Source organism: Microcebus murinus, chromosome 10 (assembly GCF_040939455.1).
Source record: "Microcebus murinus isolate Inina chromosome 10, M.murinus_Inina_mat1.0, whole genome shotgun sequence".
NCBI lineage: Eukaryota > Metazoa > Chordata > Mammalia > Primates > Cheirogaleidae > Microcebus > Microcebus murinus.
In genome coordinates this window covers 79,499,380-79,518,035 of record NC_134113.1, presented here as the reverse complement: position 1 = coordinate 79,518,035, position 18,656 = coordinate 79,499,380, and the positions used below count along the sequence as shown (strand labels likewise).

At 39.5% G+C, this 18,656-nt stretch overlaps 1 protein-coding gene across 5 annotated transcripts in view; it reads right to left on the bottom strand.

Annotated features, from left to right (window-relative positions):
• Positions 1 to 18,656, bottom strand: part of SOX5 (SRY-box transcription factor 5) — a 1,016,716-nt gene that overhangs the window by 862,963 nt on the left and 135,097 nt on the right. For all 5 annotated transcript variants that reach the window (XM_076007578.1, XM_076007575.1, XM_076007577.1 and 2 more), the window contains exon 2: positions 17,770 to 17,851. The gene's annotated coding sequence lies outside the window, so the exon portion shown is untranslated. The remainder of the gene's footprint in view (positions 1 to 17,769; positions 17,852 to 18,656) is intronic.

Below are 18,656 nucleotides of genomic sequence, written 5' to 3'. Positions count from 1 at the left end.
CTGCAGCAACAGCTGCTGCAAAATCACAAGGCTGACTTTTTGGGTTGTGGTCTTGCCATTGGGACACAATTACAGGCCAATCAGGGTCACACATAACAGAATGACAACCTGATAATACAAGAGCAGGTTCTGCAAGGGCCTGAAGGAGAAATAGCTTTAGGATCATCTGTACTGAATCTACCACCCACCTCCACCCCTCCCCAAATAAACAGGTACTTGAATGATGAGCTGTATAAAATTGATTCTTGTGATGATAATTTATTGTAGCAAACTTAGAATAAAAACATTAAGTGATTAAGCAGAAACTTAGGAGATGTGTAATCTTCTAGATGGGTTATGCTTTAAAACATGGTCCTTTTCGTGAAAACTAGTGCTCAGTATGAAAATTGTTTTAAAGTGACAAAACTCTTCTATTCTTTGACACGGTGCTATCTTTCCATTTTAGCATGAAAGAAACTTTGTCCTCCATCTTCAAAGAAGAGGGAAAAGATAAGACCAAATACAACAAATACAATATATCTTTCTCTAAAAGTTTAAAATAAAAATAGTAGGGGAGAAAAGGAAGGATTTTTTATGATTAATGCTATGTGAAATGGTAGAATGTCTATGAAGATAAAGATGGCAAAATATTCTTAAAACATCCTGCATCAGGAAAACATAAAACTGGGAGTGGCTTAATGATACACAGTAGTATTCAGAACTTCAGAACCGAGAACTGACCACACAATTAAGTAGGGGAAAAGTGACTGAAAGAAAATAGAAGAAACTAACTTAGTAGACTGCTTCAGTCTACTTTAGGCATTTTCTCATTAAAGCCTTGAAATTCTTCCAAGTGGGTTTCGTCACCTATAAGAGAGAAACCCTGCATCTCTCTCTGTTAAACATGGCCCTTCATGCTAAGATGCAACAGAGCAGCAGGGACATCCATGAAAAGGCAATCCCAACCTCACCCAACAAAGAAAAAGAGAAGATGGTCAAGAGCCCTATCACAGCTGGGAGAGGCCAAGACATGGGGCAGAGAAGTGCCAGGTACACATCAGCCTCCCTGAAACCTTCAGCAAACACTCTAATATTTCAGTCATCGGTGCAGAGACTGCTCTCCAAGCCTGCTTTGTGCAGGCCCCCCCAACCCCCACCGGTGTCGCTACTCGCAGATGACATTCACTGGCTCTCCAGACCAAGCTGAAGAAAGAGCTGGGTACTACAGGGATAGATGTCAAGGTCATCGCCAGTAGAAGAGACCTCACAGGACAGGTGTGGTGATTCCCACCTCATCTCTGCTGCAAGCATTTGGCACCTATGTCATTAAGGCACTTACCAAGTTGCACAATTAATATTTTACAAGTTGTCTGTAACCCTATCAGCTTGTGAGGAAATACATTTAATTCTTTTGGGGACATAGCTAGAATAATACCTGAAATCGCTGATCAATATTCAATAAGTGGTGATTACAAGTACTCTTGTTCATATTTCCCTTAAGTTAAAATGAAGATGAAAACACAGTAGAAGAGCATCACTTCAAACAACTTCAAAAATGGTATTTTTACTTTCTCGCAATCATGATATTCTTATTGGTGTTCACCAGAAGTCTAACTTCTTTTTTTATTTTTTTCAAATTATGATATGCCTTTTCGCTAGATGGTGGGCTTCAAGAGGCCAGAGACAATTTTCCCTCCCCTAACATAATGTTTGGTGATCTCATAGATTCTCAATAAATAGCTATTGATTAATGAGTATTCCACTAAGGCCAGCCAGATATTGATGCTTCTCCCACTTTTCTTCCCATCAATTATACCTTTCTTAGAAAGAAAAGACTTGTTTTAAATGATCAGTCCCTTTCTTCTTTCATGAATAAGAAATGTACCACTACATTTATCTGAAATGTACCATGACAGGGATGGGAACCGCAGGGACACTTACTCAGGCCCAGAGCTTGACGGACAAGGATGGATAACACAAACCTGTACACAAAAGAGCTACCATTTTGTCAGGAGCTCTAAGTCTGTGGATCTCAAAAGCCACAAATCAGTGTCTGGTATTGCCTTTTAGAAACCTCAACCATGGGAAATTTTAAGAGAAGAGCCGTTTTAGAAATGAGAGCATTAATGGTGATTTGATAAAAGTAGAAATAATTAAGCAAAAAATTATATTCTTTCCCTATTGCTCTCTGATTTGCCGTGTGGCTTCAAAGATACAGGCAAATTCTCTGTGCCTTACTTTCCTTATCTAGGACGTTGGTGGACAAGCCACTGAATTCCACTAACTGGCAGTAACTCTAATAGCACTAAGTTAGATACCTCTACATTGTGTGGTGTTTAAAATCCCCAGAGGATGCTAGCAGAGTGAAAATCTTCATTATGATAGCATTCTCCGCGTGGAAATAAACCACCAATAATGCATATTCAGGATAAATCTCTGCCTTAATATTTATTCTAGGGTTCTGGAAACAAGTAACTTGTGTTATTTTGTGGACCTTGCTAGGCTGGTGCCTTGTCACACCCTTGCTTCTAATCTTCCAGAACTCTTCAGCTGAAAACCGTTTTCATGCCAGGATTTCCTGGGTACTGCCAGCAGTGACATCAAAGCCTTCAGTTCAAGGGTCACATCTTCTCTCCCCCCTCCCCTGATATCTCTGTCTGGCCTGCCCTGGCAGAATGGAATGCCCTCTTTATCTCCAAGAAGCGCGTGCTGCTATGAGAAGGAGTCTAGGGAGGGAGGTTATTGGTTGCAATTGTTCGAAAGATTCTAGTAATTGCGGCTAGGGATCTATCCTCTCGTGTCACCTAAGTTGGAAAATGGGTCAGACATAATGCATTTGGTTAAGTGTCTAAACTGAAAAGGTGCTGTTTTATTTTAAATGGCATAGTCTTTGCAAAGGCTAAGGTTACTGGTGCAATGCTCTCTCATTTTAAAACGTATCAGGGACATGCCCTCTGAGGGTCAGGCTTTCATTTGCTGATGTTAATTCTCAGCTGCCTGGTCCTCGTCCTTCATTGTACCCTGTGTCTTAGCCGGGCACGCTCCTGATTCCCTGCTCTATCCAGACGGTCCATGTAAATAGTGTTTATGTTAAGGAAGTCATGTTCAGTGTGACTGGAGCACACAGAAACTGATGTTGTTGTCACTTTAGATTAAGCTCTTATTTTAGTAAAGGAGGCAATTGGAGCAGGCAGCTGAGTGGCCGAATGAAATATTCAGCTCATTTCATTTAGAGCTGCCTGGTTTCCATTGTTCACGCTGGCAAGGCTGGTTAACCCTGTTGGAGCCGAACAGCAGCAGCTCCTACCAGCTCATGCACCCACTCGCAGGCTTCCTCCAGCTGACGCTTTGTAAGTCATCCATCAACACATCTAGAATTGCTCTGGTCAATCTTGTAGGAGCAGTTTCCTCTGGACGCTTCTCTGTGATCGCCCGGCTATTTTTGCACCCCAAATGGATGCTTTACGAAGTCTGTATGTGCATAGAGTATGCCTCAGTCTCCAGCTACAGCTAAAGAGGGGTGAGCACAAAGATGCTTAAGATGGAGTATTTTTATGGAGACAGCTAAAATGCTAACATGGAAAATGTGTCTATCAGAGGAATATGCAGGGCTTTCTTCCTTGAAACATTTTAACTGTTGCTCTGTAACAAGTTGTTGAAAACACCAGTTGAGGGCCATCATCACACTGAAGAATACTAATTACATAAAGTTTTGCTTGAAACTTAATTGTTCAAACACCCATATTCCTACTTTTCTACCATCCTGGAAGTGCCATTGATATATTGGGTCCTGGTCATTTTCAGAATTTGAGGTACCTGTTTAGAAATTCCCCTACTATTCTATCATCATCTAATAAGACCAAGCTAGTCTTCTCACTTCTAAGTCTTCCTTTTGTTCTTTCTTTCTTTCTTTTTTATTTCCTTCTTCCTTTCTTGTTTTGACAAGTCAAACTATAAAAGGTGACTGAGGGAAATGAGAAAGTAAATATTTCTTGCATATATCAGATCCCTGGTTAAATGACAGACTTTTGACAGTTTTTCATCCATAAGAAAATGTCTTGTAGCAGGAATGATTTACCACCTCGAGATCCCGAGAAGGTAGAAATTATTCTTAACTACAATTTACACATATTATTTAATGTCTATATAGACATTAAATAATATGTGTAAATTGTAAAAGTACCAGGCATCACAGAACAACAATAACTATTTGTTATTATGAAGATGCATTCAACTCCAAACATAATGAATGATAAGTATATACCAGGCCCTATGCTAGGTGAAAAGTGACACTTACCTTCATGTTATCTTAATATTTAATAAATATCTATGCTATGGATCCAGATTTTGTGGAGGTCTAAAGCTTATATAGTTTTAGAAAGAGAATACAAATTATAAATATAAATTTATCATGAAAGTGAATATTGATTTGGCATGAAAAAAATTCCAACAAGCAACAAACTTTTTTTTTTTCAGACAGAGTCTCACTCTGTCACCCTGAGTAGAGTGCAGTGGCATCATTGTAGCTCACTGCAACCTGAAACTCCTGGGCTCAAGTGGATTCCCTTCCCCAGGCTCCTGAGTAGCTGGGACTACAGGCATGCACCACCACGCCTAGATTATTGTCTATTTTTAGTAGAACTGGAGTCTTGCTCTTGCTTGAACTTGTAAGCTCAAGCGATCCTCCTACCTCGGCCTCCCAGAGTGCTAGGATTACAGGTGTGAGCCACCCCACCTGGCCTCCAATAAACTTTATAATGCTGATAAATGTTGCAAGCATCACTAAATCCAGAAAAAAAAAACCCATAATATTCATATTAATTAGCTCTCGAACCACATCTCCATAATGCTTTTCCCCTATACTTACTGGCTGCATACTCTTTGACTGCCTCTTCCTAAATATTATTTCTATAGAAAGAATAGAAAAATAATCCATTCTTTGATCTAGTATGTTTAATCAAACTTTGTTTTTAACTATTCATTATTAGGATTCAGAAAACATGAAACTGTACATAGTGGTACTTGTATTTATATTACTGCTACAGGTTTGTGCCCTAAAAACACTGGGATTTTGAAAAATTCTACTTGTGTATTATACACCAAAAAAGAAAAAAGTATGATGCATTAATAATGGTATAAACTGCATTAGTCATTAAATTTTTGACAGAAGAGAACTTCAATTTTGATTAGGCAATGATAAAACATGAATCCTCTGCTGATAATATTACATGTCTAATAACAGGAATGCTTTTGCACAGAGTAGCTTCTGCCTCTGTATATTTCAAACCTAGTTTCTCACCCACCTCCACCTGCATGCATGAGGTGCCAGTGCTGCAGGACACATTCATAGAAAAATATGATTTCTGATTCCCTACTTGTGTGTCACAGTGCTCTCTTTAAATTTTTTTTTTAATTTCAGCATATTATAGAGGTACAAATGTTTAGGTTATATATATTGTCCTTGCCGCACCTGAGTCAGAGCTTCAAGCGTGTCCATCCCCCAGACAGTGTGCACCACACCCATTAGGTGTGCATATACCCATCCCCTCCTCCCCCTTCCCATCTGCCCAATACCTGATGAATATTATTACTATATGTGCATATAGTACATAATATGTACATAATAATATAATAATATAGTACATATAATATAGTACATATAACATAATAATATAGTACATAATAATATGTAATATTATTACTATATGTGTGTAATTTGATGGTGAGTACATGTGGCACTTGTATTTCCATTCTTGGGATACTTCACTTAGTAGAATGGGTTCTAGCTCTATTCAGGATAATACAAGAGGTGCTAGATCACCATTGTTTTTTGTGGCTAAGTAATACTCCATGGTATACATACACCACATTTTATTAATCCACTCATGCATTGATGGGTATTTGGGTTGTTTCCACATCTTTGCAATTGTGAATTATGTTGCTATACACATTCTAGTGCAGATGTCTTTTTTATAGAATGTCTTTTTTCTTTTGGGTAGATGCCCAGGACTAGGATTGCTGGATCAAATGGTAGTTATACTTGTATCTCTTTGATGTATCTCCATATTGCTTTCCACAGAGGTTGCACTAGTTTGCAGTCCCACCAGCAGTGTAGGAGTGTTCCTACCTCTCCACAACCATGCCAACGTTAATTGTTTGGGGATTTTTTGATAAAGGCCATTCCCACTGGAGTGATATCTCATTGTGGTTTTGATTTGCATTTCCCTGATGATTAGAGATGATGAGCATTTTTTTTTTATATGTTTGTTAGCCATTAGTCTATCTTCTTTTGGAAAGTTTCTGTTCATGTCCTTTGCCCATTTTGTAATAGGGTTGTTTGATTTTTTCTTGCTGATTTTCCTGAGTTCTATATAGATACTAGTTATCTACCCTTTATCAGATGTGTAACATGCAAATATTTTCTCCCATTCTATAGGTTGTCTATTTTTGATGAGCACCTGAATTCTGTTTGCTAGGATTTCACTGATAATTTTTGCATTTATATTCATAAGGGATATTGGTTCGTAGTTTTCTTTTTTTGTTGCATTCTTTTCTGGCTTTGGTATCAGGGTGATGTTGGCTTCATAAAATGTGTTGGAGAGGTTGCCTTCCTTCTCAATGTTGTGGAATAATATTTGCAGGATAGGCACCAGTTCTTCTTTGCATGTCTGGTAAAATTCAGGTGTGAAACCATCTGGTTCGGACTTTTCTTTTTAGGAATGTTTTTTATTGCTGCTTCAATTTTGGTACTTGATACTAGTCTGTTCAGGAATTCTATTTCTTCCTGATTGAGCCTAGGGAGGCTGTGTGTTTCTAAGAATTTATTCATTGCTTTCACATTTTCCAGTTTATGTGTATAGAGATTTTTATAGTATTCATAGATGATATTCTATATTTCTGTGACATCAGTTATCATTTCTCTTTTTTCATTCCTGATGGAGCTAATTATAGTTCTTTCTTTTCTGCTTTTCATTAATCTAGCCAGAGGCATGTGGATTTTATTTTTTCAGAGAACTAACTGTTTTATTAATCTTCCATATAGTTTGAAATATTGTTTTCCATCCCTTCACCTTGAATCTGAATGCATTCTTGTGGATTAGATGTGTTTCCTAAAGACAGCAGATATTTGGCTTGCGTATATTTATCCATTTGGCCAGCCTAGTCTCTTTAGTGGGCAGTTCAAGCCATTCACATTTATTGAGAGAATTGATAAGTGAGGCAGATTTCTGTTCATCCTGTTGAGCTGAACTTTGTTGCTTTGTTTCCTCTCTTGAGCCATTCTGGTATCTGGCCTTTCACCTTTAGCTTTTGGATGATTTTACATTCATGAGTGTTTATTGTGCTAATCTGTGTGTAACACTGTTTTGACTACTTCCTGGAGGGCAGGTCTTGTCTTGATGAATTCCTTCAGTCTTTGCTTATCTGAGAAGGTCTTTATTTCTCCCTAATATACAAAACTTAGTTTTGCAGGGTACATGATTCTAGGTTGGGCATTATTCTGTTTGAGAAGAGTGAAAATGGGCCCCTACTCTCTTCCTGCTTGTAAGATTTCAGTTGAGAAGTCTGCTATTATTTGGAGAGTTTTGCTTTGTAGCTTACCTGCTTCTTTCACCTTATAGTTCACAGGAGGGCCTCTCTGGTGGCTATTATGGTCAATCTGATGACTGCATGTCATGGTGTCTTTCTGTTTACATTGAATCTCCCAGGTGTCCTTTGAGCTTCTTGTACTTGGATATCTAGATTTTTAGCAAGGCCTGGGAAATTTTCCTATATTATATCCTCAAATAGCTTTTCCAACCCTTGTGTATTTTCTTCTTCACCCTATGATTCCCAAGTTAGGCCTCTTCACATAATGCCACATTTTTTGTAGGTTTTGCCCTTTTCTCTTATTTCTCTGCTCTATCTCTGTGACTGACTTATTTAATTGAAAGGTGTTATCTTCAATCCCTGAGGTTGTTTCTTCTGTTTGATCTACCCTGTTCTTGAGGCTTTCCACTGTGTTTTGTAATTCCTTGAATACATTCTTAATTTCTAGGAGTTTGGTTTCGTTTTTCTTTAATATTTCAATTTCTTTAGTGAATTTTTCTTCCAAGTCCTGGATTTTTTTTTTTGGCAGTTTATTTGTGTTGGTTATCCATTTCTTCTTGCACATCATTGAGTTTTCTTATAATCCATGTTCGAAATTCTTCTTCTGTCATTTTAGTGTTCTGAATTTGGTTGATGTCCATTGCTAGAGAGTTGGTGTTCCCCTTTGGGAGTGTGCTCTCCATTTGATTCTTCATACTTCCAGAGTTCTTTCACTGATTCCTTCCCATCTAGACCAGCTGTTGCTTACCTTTGAATTTTCATTTGGATAATGACATGCCTTGTTCAGTCTCTGAGCCAGGAGGTGGTGTTTGTGGGTGAGATTCAACCACACCCTGTATGATAAGTCAGTGGATGCAGTAAAAGGATGTGCAGAATGACCTCCCTGTCAGTACATGGTGCATGCTGGGAGGAGCAAGTTGCAGTGCTGTTTTAGAGCTCTGTAACCAGCTCTTTTCCTTCTGGAGAGGCTCTTTAGTGCCTCAGGTGGTGGGTGGGGCCCTGAGACTTCCAGGTGTGTCCTTTTTCTCCACCTCAGTAAGGGCTGGTCTGGGAGTGAGTCTGGGCGGAGCTGGGTTGGGTGAGCCTTCCTCAATCTCCACAAATGCCGCTACCAGGGGTCTAAGGTCTATTTTCTGCTTCTGAGCAAAGCTGCCTGAGAGGGGCTGAAATGGCCCCACTCAGCTGAAAAGTCTGCATTTGAGGATGGAGCTGTCTGAGACTTGCAGTCTGGACCATGCCTCCACTCTTTTCCACCCTCCCCTGTTCCACAGTTTCTCCTAGGCCTCTGTTAGCAGGCAGGACCTCAAGCTAGCTGATCTCCCCTGGCTGTGATGCAGGCCAGGAGGTTCCCTGCCCAGGATTACAACCTGGGCTGGGTGCACGGCCTTCCGATGGGAGGATGGTTGCCCCTTAAGCACGCCTATCTGCCCCTGAAGGCACACATACCTGAGTAGGCTCATTCACAAATATCCCTTCTGTGCCTTGGGGCAATACAATCAAGACCTGGGTGTAAAGTGTATGGGATCTGGTCTGCAGGCCTGTCCCTTGGGCCCTGGGATCAATCCCTGACCCTGCCAGGGAGAGGAGTGCTGGTCTCAAGTCACTCATGGGGAACCCAAGCTGGATCAATGTCTCTCAGCCTCAAGATTTGCCCCACTCTGCTGGATTCCAGGAAAGCAATGCCTGGGAGGGCTGGTGGGTAGGGAGCTCACAGTCTGAGTACCCTTCAGTCTGCTGCAGGGCCCCAAAAGGAAAGGTCCCATTCCCTACCAATGCTTCTGGGTGGTGGCTAAATTGTCTTTCTCAACAGCCACGGGTAGGAAAGCGGGAGGGGAGAATGAAGCAATATGGCGCCTGCAGAGCGGCTCAGGTCTGTGGGCCGGGAGGTGCCCCGATGGAGCTGGGAGCCTAGTGCCCTGTCCGCAAGAGGCTCACTGCTCACTGGTGGTGGCCAGCTCTGGGCTAGTGTTGGCTCAGGAGCCCACCAGCAGTCCAAGATGCAAGGGAGAGGAAATTTAACTGCGCCACCTACCCTTGTTGCTGTTCTCCAAGCCTCTCAAGGGCTTTTCCCCTTCTAGTTCTCCTCAGCACCTTCTTCCCGTGGAATCTCCTATAGTTTCAAGGCACCCTTCCTTCCGATCCTTTTCCGATCTATGTTTGTCTGCCTGTTTATTTTTTTCACTCTCTTCTAAAATCTGTCTATCTTACAGAGGTACTCTGACTGGTGGTTTTTCTCGTCCGCCATCTTCTGCTCAACTACCCACAATGCTCTCTTGAGTTGGCAAAGCAGACAGCTCCACTAGGCATGGAAGTGTGTGCAAACAACCTAAAAATTTAACATCAGTGTGTCCCCAGTTTGATTCCCCCTTTGGTGGAACCTCTACCAAAAAATAGCCATGGCTTTTGCAATTCTACCCCCAAACAGAATAGTAATGGAAGAGAGGTTAAAATGGAAGGTTTAGTCTTAAATGATTACAGTAAAAATTAGCCACCTTTTCAAATTTCAGACAAGCATGTGACCATCTGAACACACTAGAGTTTTTCCCCAGTCCTGGTGAGTGAAGAGCCCCAAAACTTAGTTTTGCCTCTGGTGAAATAATTTATTCCTTCTCTGGTTAAACAAACATTTTAATAATAAATATAAGATATTTGCCATTAATTGTGATTATAAAAATCTACTTGAAGGAATTTTATTTCAAGATACAGTGATTCCAAGTGATAATTAACAATAATTGGAGAATTCAGTGAAAAATAAAAAACAATGAGTGTTTAGAGCAAATTTCGTTCTTGGAATTATAAAGCTGTGAATTCAAATGTTGTAGAAACACAAAGATTTTCCACATCTAAAATATAAACAAATCGCAGAATTAAACAAATGAAAAAAATTGTCTGGGTGTAGTGGCTCAAGCCTGTAATCCTAGCACTTTGGGATGCCAAGGGCTGGAGGATTGCCTGAGGTCAGGACTTTGAGACCAGCCTGAGCAACATAGTGAGACCCTGTTTCTACAAAATATAGAAAAATTAGCCAGCTATGGTACTGCACGCCTATAGTCCCAGCTACCTGGGAGGCTGAAGCAGGAGGATCGCCTGAGCCTGGGAGTTTGAGGTTGCAGTAAGCTATGATGATGCCACTGCCCTCATGCCCCAGCAACAAAACAAGACTATCTCCAAAAATAAATAAATAAATTGCCACATATTTTGGCAGCTAATAAAATAAGATAATTTCTGAGAAGAGCACAGTCTGGTTATTTTAAATTGGCCACTGGCAGGAAGGTTATAGAAATATGCATTTGGAACCTTGCTTTCCAAAGAGCCCATGGAAATAAATAAGAAAAGGAAACAATTCCAAAATTTAATTTTGATGGGATTTTTCTCTTGTGCTGACCCCCAGCAACATATAAATTACAATCTAATAACACATTATCTCTAAAAAAAATACACAAAGCATATGTTTGTTGTATATATAGGATAGCAAATTTTCCACTGAACAAAATACAAAATCAAAATATTCCATGTACTAGCAATACAAGGAAAGTTTGCCATATTATTTAAAATAGGGTCTTCGCATTGAGTTCATTCTATTTTAATTATTTTTGATTATGCATTAGAAAGATACCCATTGTTCTTATTCACCCATGTAATATGAAAGAGAAAAAAAGAAAAAAAAAAGAAAGATACCCATTCTTTCCACCCATATTGACTAAAAAGATAAAACATAAACTTTTAATCCAACCATTAATTTTATGAGATCCAGTCCATAATTCAGCATACTCATGAAAGTAGCTAAACTTGACTCAAGTTTTAACAGACTTCACAAGCCATTCATTAAGAATTTAAAGGAAAAATCAGTCTTAGATTTATTATAAGTTCTAGTTGAAACTTTCAAAATAGGCAGCCCAGCCTCTGAAATGAATGAAATCACTAAAAAGCTAATTAGCTTTAAAAATGTTTCTCATCTTTCCATTTTGTTTCTTTTCATCCTCCTTTTTTGCTTTCTTGGAACTATAGAAACTGAGCGAACTGGCCACAGAAAGAACTGAAAAATGAAATATAATTTTAAAAAAATATTTCAAGACATCAAATTTGTGAGGAAGGGTGAGGGAGGAATTCAAACTTTTAGGAAAGCTGCTGAGCAACAGGCAAGCTTAAGCCAAGGCACAAACCCCCCCAAAGTTAGCAGAAGCAGAAGTTAACGAACAGAACCAATTCACAGTCAACAGGAAGTCATTCCAATACATACACCAACAGAGCAAACACGCATCTACTAAGTCTGGTTTCCTGTCTGACTTCTTGGGTCTCTTTATCTAAGTAGACAAAATGCTGCACTGTAATAGGGCTGTCACCCCGGATAGATCCTAAATTCCATTAGCAATGCAGAATAAACCCCACCACGCTACACAAACACACACACACGCACATGCAATTTTGCTGAGTGCTTTCGTAAGTTGTAAATGCAGAATACGTTCAAATAAAGCATGCAACAGAACTGAAACTTATTATCAAACCCAATATTTTAACAAAGCTTAATGGGCAAATGACTTTATAAATGTCATCGTCTAAAACAAGGGTTGGCACAGTACATCCTGTGGTCCAAATCCAGCTCACCGCCTGTGAAATAAGAATGGTTCTTAACAGATGAACATTTACAGTCAATTTGATGATAGAGACGTTAACTTTGAATTCCCAGTTAAGTGAAATGTCCCACTTCCAAAAATTCAATTTTTCTCCTTAGTACACTTATAGTGTAAAAAATGTACTCAATTGGGCTGGGCGCAGTGGCTCACGCCTGTAATCCTAGCACTCTGGGAGGCCGATGTGGGAGGATCACTCAAGGTCAGGAGTTCAAAACCAGCCTAAGCAAGAGCGAGACCCCGTCTCTACTAAAAATAGAAAGAAATTAATTGACCAACTAAAAATATATATACAAAAAATTAGCCGGGCATGGTGGTGCATACCTGTAGTCCCAGCTACTTTGGGAGGCTGGGGCAGGAGGATTGCTTGAGCCCAGGAGTTTGAGGTTGCTGTGAGCTAGCCTGATGCTACAGCACTCTAGTCCAGGCAACAGAATGAGACTCTGACTCAAAAAAAAAAAAATGTACTCAATTATTATTCTTATTATATTTTGAACTATATCAATAAAAATTTGAACATATTATTTTTCTCTCTTAAAGTATTTACATAACATCCTCAATTTTGTCTCCAAGCCCATATAGCCTAAAATATTTACTCTCCAGCCCTTTGCAAAAAAAGTTTACCAACAGCTGTTCTAAAATGATCTGATCAGTAAAATTATTTTAGCCCCACCTATTTCTCATTTTTATAATACATCTATGTATGTATACATGCATTTAGAGTGTATAATATAACTACTTACATAAAGGATTTACAACTACCTCCTAATGCTTCCTAAATCACTATGCCTTGGAAATAGATTCCTATGGAGAGTTCACAATAATGGATGGTATTTATCTCACTTCAGAGTAAAATGAAAAGGAGGTGCCACTTTTACCCAATAATTTAGTTTGAAAAAATTAAAATTATAATGCCCAGTGTTAGAGGGAGTATGGACAAAAAAAAAAACATTTCTACATTAACTGTAGCAGTGTTAAATGACACAATTTATCTGGAAATAGATGACAAAATCCATTAACATATTTACACACTTTGACATAGTAAATCCACTTCCACAAATCCAAAAGCATGAAAGTACACACACAAACACACACACACAAAGGTATTCAACAAAATATTACTTACAAGAGTTATCCACCTCTACCATTTTTCCCCCGTTAACAGCCCTACCATTCAGCAAATTATATAAATGGGAAACTTTGGCGCTATCCTTTCTCTCACACCAATATAGCCAATAATTCCTCCTCCCTAGTTTTCTACATCTGGTTTTTTTTTTTTTTTTTTTTTTTATCTCTGCAGCTATTAAATACAATCCAGTCTTAAGAACTTGTCATTTCTCTTCTGGGTTATTACAATATCATCTCGAGGCTGGATCTGCATTTGTGAGGCTGAAAGCTTACACAATTTGGGGGCCCTTTTAAAGAAAAGGAATGCAAAATTGTGAATGTAAAATTTTGAATACAAACTTTGGTGGGCACTCCAATGTCACCCAGCATTGACAGATGCATATGGAGGGGTAGAGGTATAGAAAGAGAAAGCACTCATAACAGGTTGAAGTTAAGAACTTAAACTTTTGCAACATTTATAAAAACATATGACCCAGGAGAACACATTCTAGGATCCCTACCAAAATGCTGCAAGGGACCCATGCAAGCTTGATTTACTTAAGCTTTATTTCCGCCTCTTGGTATAGCTGGCTCCTTCCCCATCTCTTTGTTTCTAAGGTTTGTAACTTCTACACCGTTCATTCAATCATACGCTGAAGATTTAATTTTTCTAAAATGACATTCTAAACTTCTATTCCTTCCCTCCTTTTCTTGCCAATAGAATAATTGGCACAAAATTCTCCCATGATTTCACTCCCATCTACTTCTCCAAGCCCATTCTCTGTTGTTCTAGACACGCTGCATTATTTACAGTTCCTTGTGATGTTATTTCCATCCTCCCATACCTTAGCAGGCGTTCTTCCCTCTAACTGAAATGTATTTTCTCCTCTTTTCTAACTAATGTATTTCTACTCGAGGTTCTATTTCAACTTACCTCCTATAGCATTCCCAGACCCGACAACAGCGTTGGCAGCAACCTCTCTGGTCACTCTTCCTCAGTACTGCACTTATCATCTATTATAAGGACTCATTCTCATTCAAGGCCTGTGTCCCCTGACAAATTAAAAGCTCCTTAAGGGCAGAAACCTTGCTCTAGCCATCTTTATTCCTAAGTGCCTACACTGAGTAGGCGTTCAGTAATCCTCAGTTAAATGAATGAATGAAAAAGGAGGAGAAGCAAATGTACCAAAAGGCTTGTTCTGTTGCTTCGGTTATTGGTATTGTTAGCAATTTTTTTACCCTTATTTTAAAATATTTTTATGTGGCTATATTTGTTTTATAATGGGAAATTTAATTTACAATTAAATATTTCTTTGAGGCTTACTCTAATTTTCATTAGATCTGCTACCCAATTCTCTTAAAACCCTGCACACCTGTGACAGGCTTATTTACATGGCCAACAGTCTACTTTATCTGAAATCATAGTTAGATCCCTGTACACAATTAGCTAAATAAATATCATTAGTGCAGCTTCATCAAAGTGCGTTTTTCTTAAATATTTCTCAGTACACATATTTCTCAGTAAGTAAGCATCTATTAGAGTTTTGGCAAGGAAAATCTTATCATGGACTTATTCCTGCAGGTATATACCTCGGGTCTTAACTGAAAGGAATAATGAAAACTTTTTGCCATCTGGAATAAAACAGTGACAAATATTGCAGGATTGAAATTATGCTCATATGCATAAAGCCATGTTTCCAAGTCACTATAATAATTCTTATCTCCCACCTAGGATGTACTAAAGAATTGTTTTTAAAAGGAAAATATCAAAACAATCTGATAATTCTCCTAAATATAATCCCCATTGAAGTTGAACATATTTTATCCTTTTTTAGTTAAGCTATCATTATCATTATCCAGTAAATGCCTGCAGGAATTTTATAGCAAACAGTTTACTCTTTTTCTCTAGCACGATTTAAAATGTTGTTTTATTATACATTGTTTAAATATGCCCAATGTGAAGCCAACCACACACACACAGAACATATTCGGGTGTGAAAATAGGTTAAAAGCACCAAAAATGCAAAAACACAGGCCATAGGAATAACATTACCAAACTCAAATTGACACTATTTTAGAAGCTTTAGAAACATTTGAATCCTGGCATAATCTATACTTCGAGTTCGAGCAGAAATTCATTTTCTGGTAAATGGTATGAAGATGTATCAAAGGCTATACCACAGACGTGTTCCTTTTTCTCCTTTGTGCAAGGCTTGTTGTTCTGAGTTCATGTGATGGCACCACATTATGTCCCAGTAAGAGCTCCTCTTCTGGATGGGTCCATGCCCAGCCAGCCTGGTTTGATTGTTTAAAGGAAAGACAACATTCTCCTTATTGCACGGCCTGCATATAACAGTTGTCTGAGATGAAGTGTACAAGCTATAGACTCACCTAGTTATGGTGCAGAATCTCTGCACTGGCACTTCAAGGCCTATGTGACCTTGAGGTCATTGAACCCTGGTGTGATGAGTTGAATTGTGTCCTCTACCCAAATTCATATGTTGAAGCCCTAACCCCAGTATCTCAGAAAGTAACCTTATTTGGAAATAGGGTCTATGTGGAAGTAATTAGTTAAGATGAGGTCATTAGTGTGGGCCCTCATCCAATATAACTGATGTCATTTAAAAAGGGGAAATTTGGACATAGAGATAGACATGCATAGAGGAAAGATGATAGAAAAAGACATAGAACCATCTAGAAGCCAAGGAGAAGGTTCTGGAACAGATTCTTCCCTCACATCTCTCAGAAGGAACCAACCCTTCCTGAGGCTTGATTTCGAACTTCTGTCCTCCAGAACTGTGAGGAAACAAACTGACGTTTATGTCACCCGTTAGTGGTACTTTGTTACAGCAGCCCTGGCAACCTAATAATACATCTGGTTTCCTCAAATGTCAAATTTTTAATATAAAATAAGCAGTGTCAGAGGAATGGAAGGGGCTACTTTTTTCCACAAGCCTCTAGAGAGGCTTCAAAGGAACAGTTTAGAGGGCCTAGATGCATCTCCTGGGGTTTGGGAGACACCTGGACTGCAGATCGGCTCCCGTCTGAAATTCTAGAGGACAAGAGAGTTGATCTGGGAGCATCTCTGGAGTCTGAGAAGTACCTGTGCCCTCTCCTGCCCGTGAAGGTTCATAAGATGCATGTTTGCATGGAGCAGGTGGGGGCCACGTGTGAGAAAGTCAGCCGGAAGCCTGAGAAGACCACCTGGAAGTATTCATGAGACACCAAATGAGAGTCCATGGCAAATGGACTCTCTGAAAACCAGCCACTGAGTAGCAGGTGGGAAGCTGAAGGAAAAGCTCTACCCAAGCCAGGAGAGCTGAAGCAGGATAAAGCCACCAAAGACCCCCAAAAGTGACCAAGTGAGAGTCACTGTTAAACATCTTCCAGGCCCAGAAGGCACAAAGCCAGCTTAACATAGCACCTGTTCAAGTGAGAAACATCCTGAGCTGCTTTCCCCTCTTCTTTCCCATGCTTCAACCCTTAGGGTTCAGCAATAACAACTAGGAAGTAGGGGTAGAAGGTGACAGACAGAGAAAGAAAATGAAATACCTTTTCCCACTGCAATAGTCCAACTCAAAAATGGGCCCCAAAAGAGGGATGGGAGATAATTTGATATTAAATTAACTTTGAAGCTATGATTATGATCTGAATATGATATCAGACATGATGGTTTCCGAAAGGAGATTATTTTTGTGACTTCCAATGTCCAGAGGATTTTTTTTTAAATCTAAGAGTGAACTTACAAAGATTGCAGCCTGTCTGAGACCTAAATTTTACCTGGAGCCAAGGGAATACCTACCACCCTTCTCCAATGTATTGCAAAGAACAGCAGGAAACAAAAAGTGAATGGTGTTTTGATTGATTTCCTAAGTTGTATTTCTTCAAAGATCTGTTACAAAAGAACCCCCAAATATGGTGGGGGGAGATAAGGGCAGTGGGGAAAGGACCTTCTTTCTTGGGTGGAGTCTGGATCTCAGAAATGGCTGGGTGGTACATTCAGGCAGATGGGACTGCCCGACCTCATGGCAGAGCATGACACAGGGGCCAAGAACATGTGCAATGTACTTTGGAGTAACAGTGTCCAAAATAAAGAACTTTTTAACATCCCAGAAAGTTTCCTCTAGATGGGCAGGAGCAATAGCATGCCCCCTGTGTGCACAGGAGGTAACTGAAAAAAGCTAAGAGGAGGCAGGAGATCCTCCAAGACAGATCAAGGTGGAGCTCAGCAGTGCTCCACAAGTACTGACAAGGGAGGGGAAGATGCATGTGTCAAGGTGACAGCCAAGCAGCTGGGGATGCAACCCTCAAGCAAGCACTTGGCATCTTATAACCTCATCTAGAACTCAGATGCCACCTCGGATGGCTGCCAGGCGGCTAAACGGAGGATTCGAATATCATTTTGGTTCAGTTACAGAAGAATAAAGAAAGCTGCATTTCTTGTACCTTTAGACAAGAGACATACCTGCCACATTTGGAAGGGCTTGCCCAAGACTTCTAACGATCCTCTTGAAGTATGTCTCTGCACCTTGGACTGGTCAGAAAGCCTAGAAAAAAATAAGAGCCAAGTCATTTCAAGGCAGGCTCACAGTGTAACAGAGATGGGGTTGACTCTTTGAAGTGTTAGATCTTTTGGGAAATACCACTGGATTGCAATAAGCTGAATGTGACAGAATACAGTACATTTACTAACTGCAAAACCCTTAAAATCTTAAAATTCTATGCACACAAATATAGAATGGTCAGCAGAAGGAAAGAAAATAGAGTGAATCGGCCTGTTTGGTTTATTTTTGAAAGAAAATGCTCCCAATCTCAAAACAACATATAGAGGACACATAGTAGGGCATTTTAAAGTTTCTATCCAAGATTTGGAATTTTTAAAGGCATCAAACCTGTTTCAGATGAAAGGAGAAAAATAAGTCTAGGTAAGGAAATAGACTGTGACAGGGATGGTACTGTATGTAGCATGTTCAAGGAGAAACTTCTCTGACAAGGTCACATTTGAGCAGAGACCTGGATGAAGTGAATGCACAAGTCAGAGGAAAGAGCTTTCCAGGCAGAAGAAATAGCAAGTGCAAAGGCCCTGTGGTGAGAGTTTGCTACGCATGGTTAGGAACAGCAGAAAAAGCCTCTGTGGCTACTATATGATAAGTGAAGGGAGAGAGGTAGGACATGAATAAGGTTGGAAATGGCAAAGGAAAGGCTTCAGATTTAAATCTAGAGGTATTTAGAGGAAATTTTGTGTTTTTCTGAATTAAATATTTTAGTTTAAGATAATTGTCAATTCATATGCAGTTATAAGAAATACTACAGAGAGACACTGTGTACCCTTTTTCCCAGTTTCCCTCAATG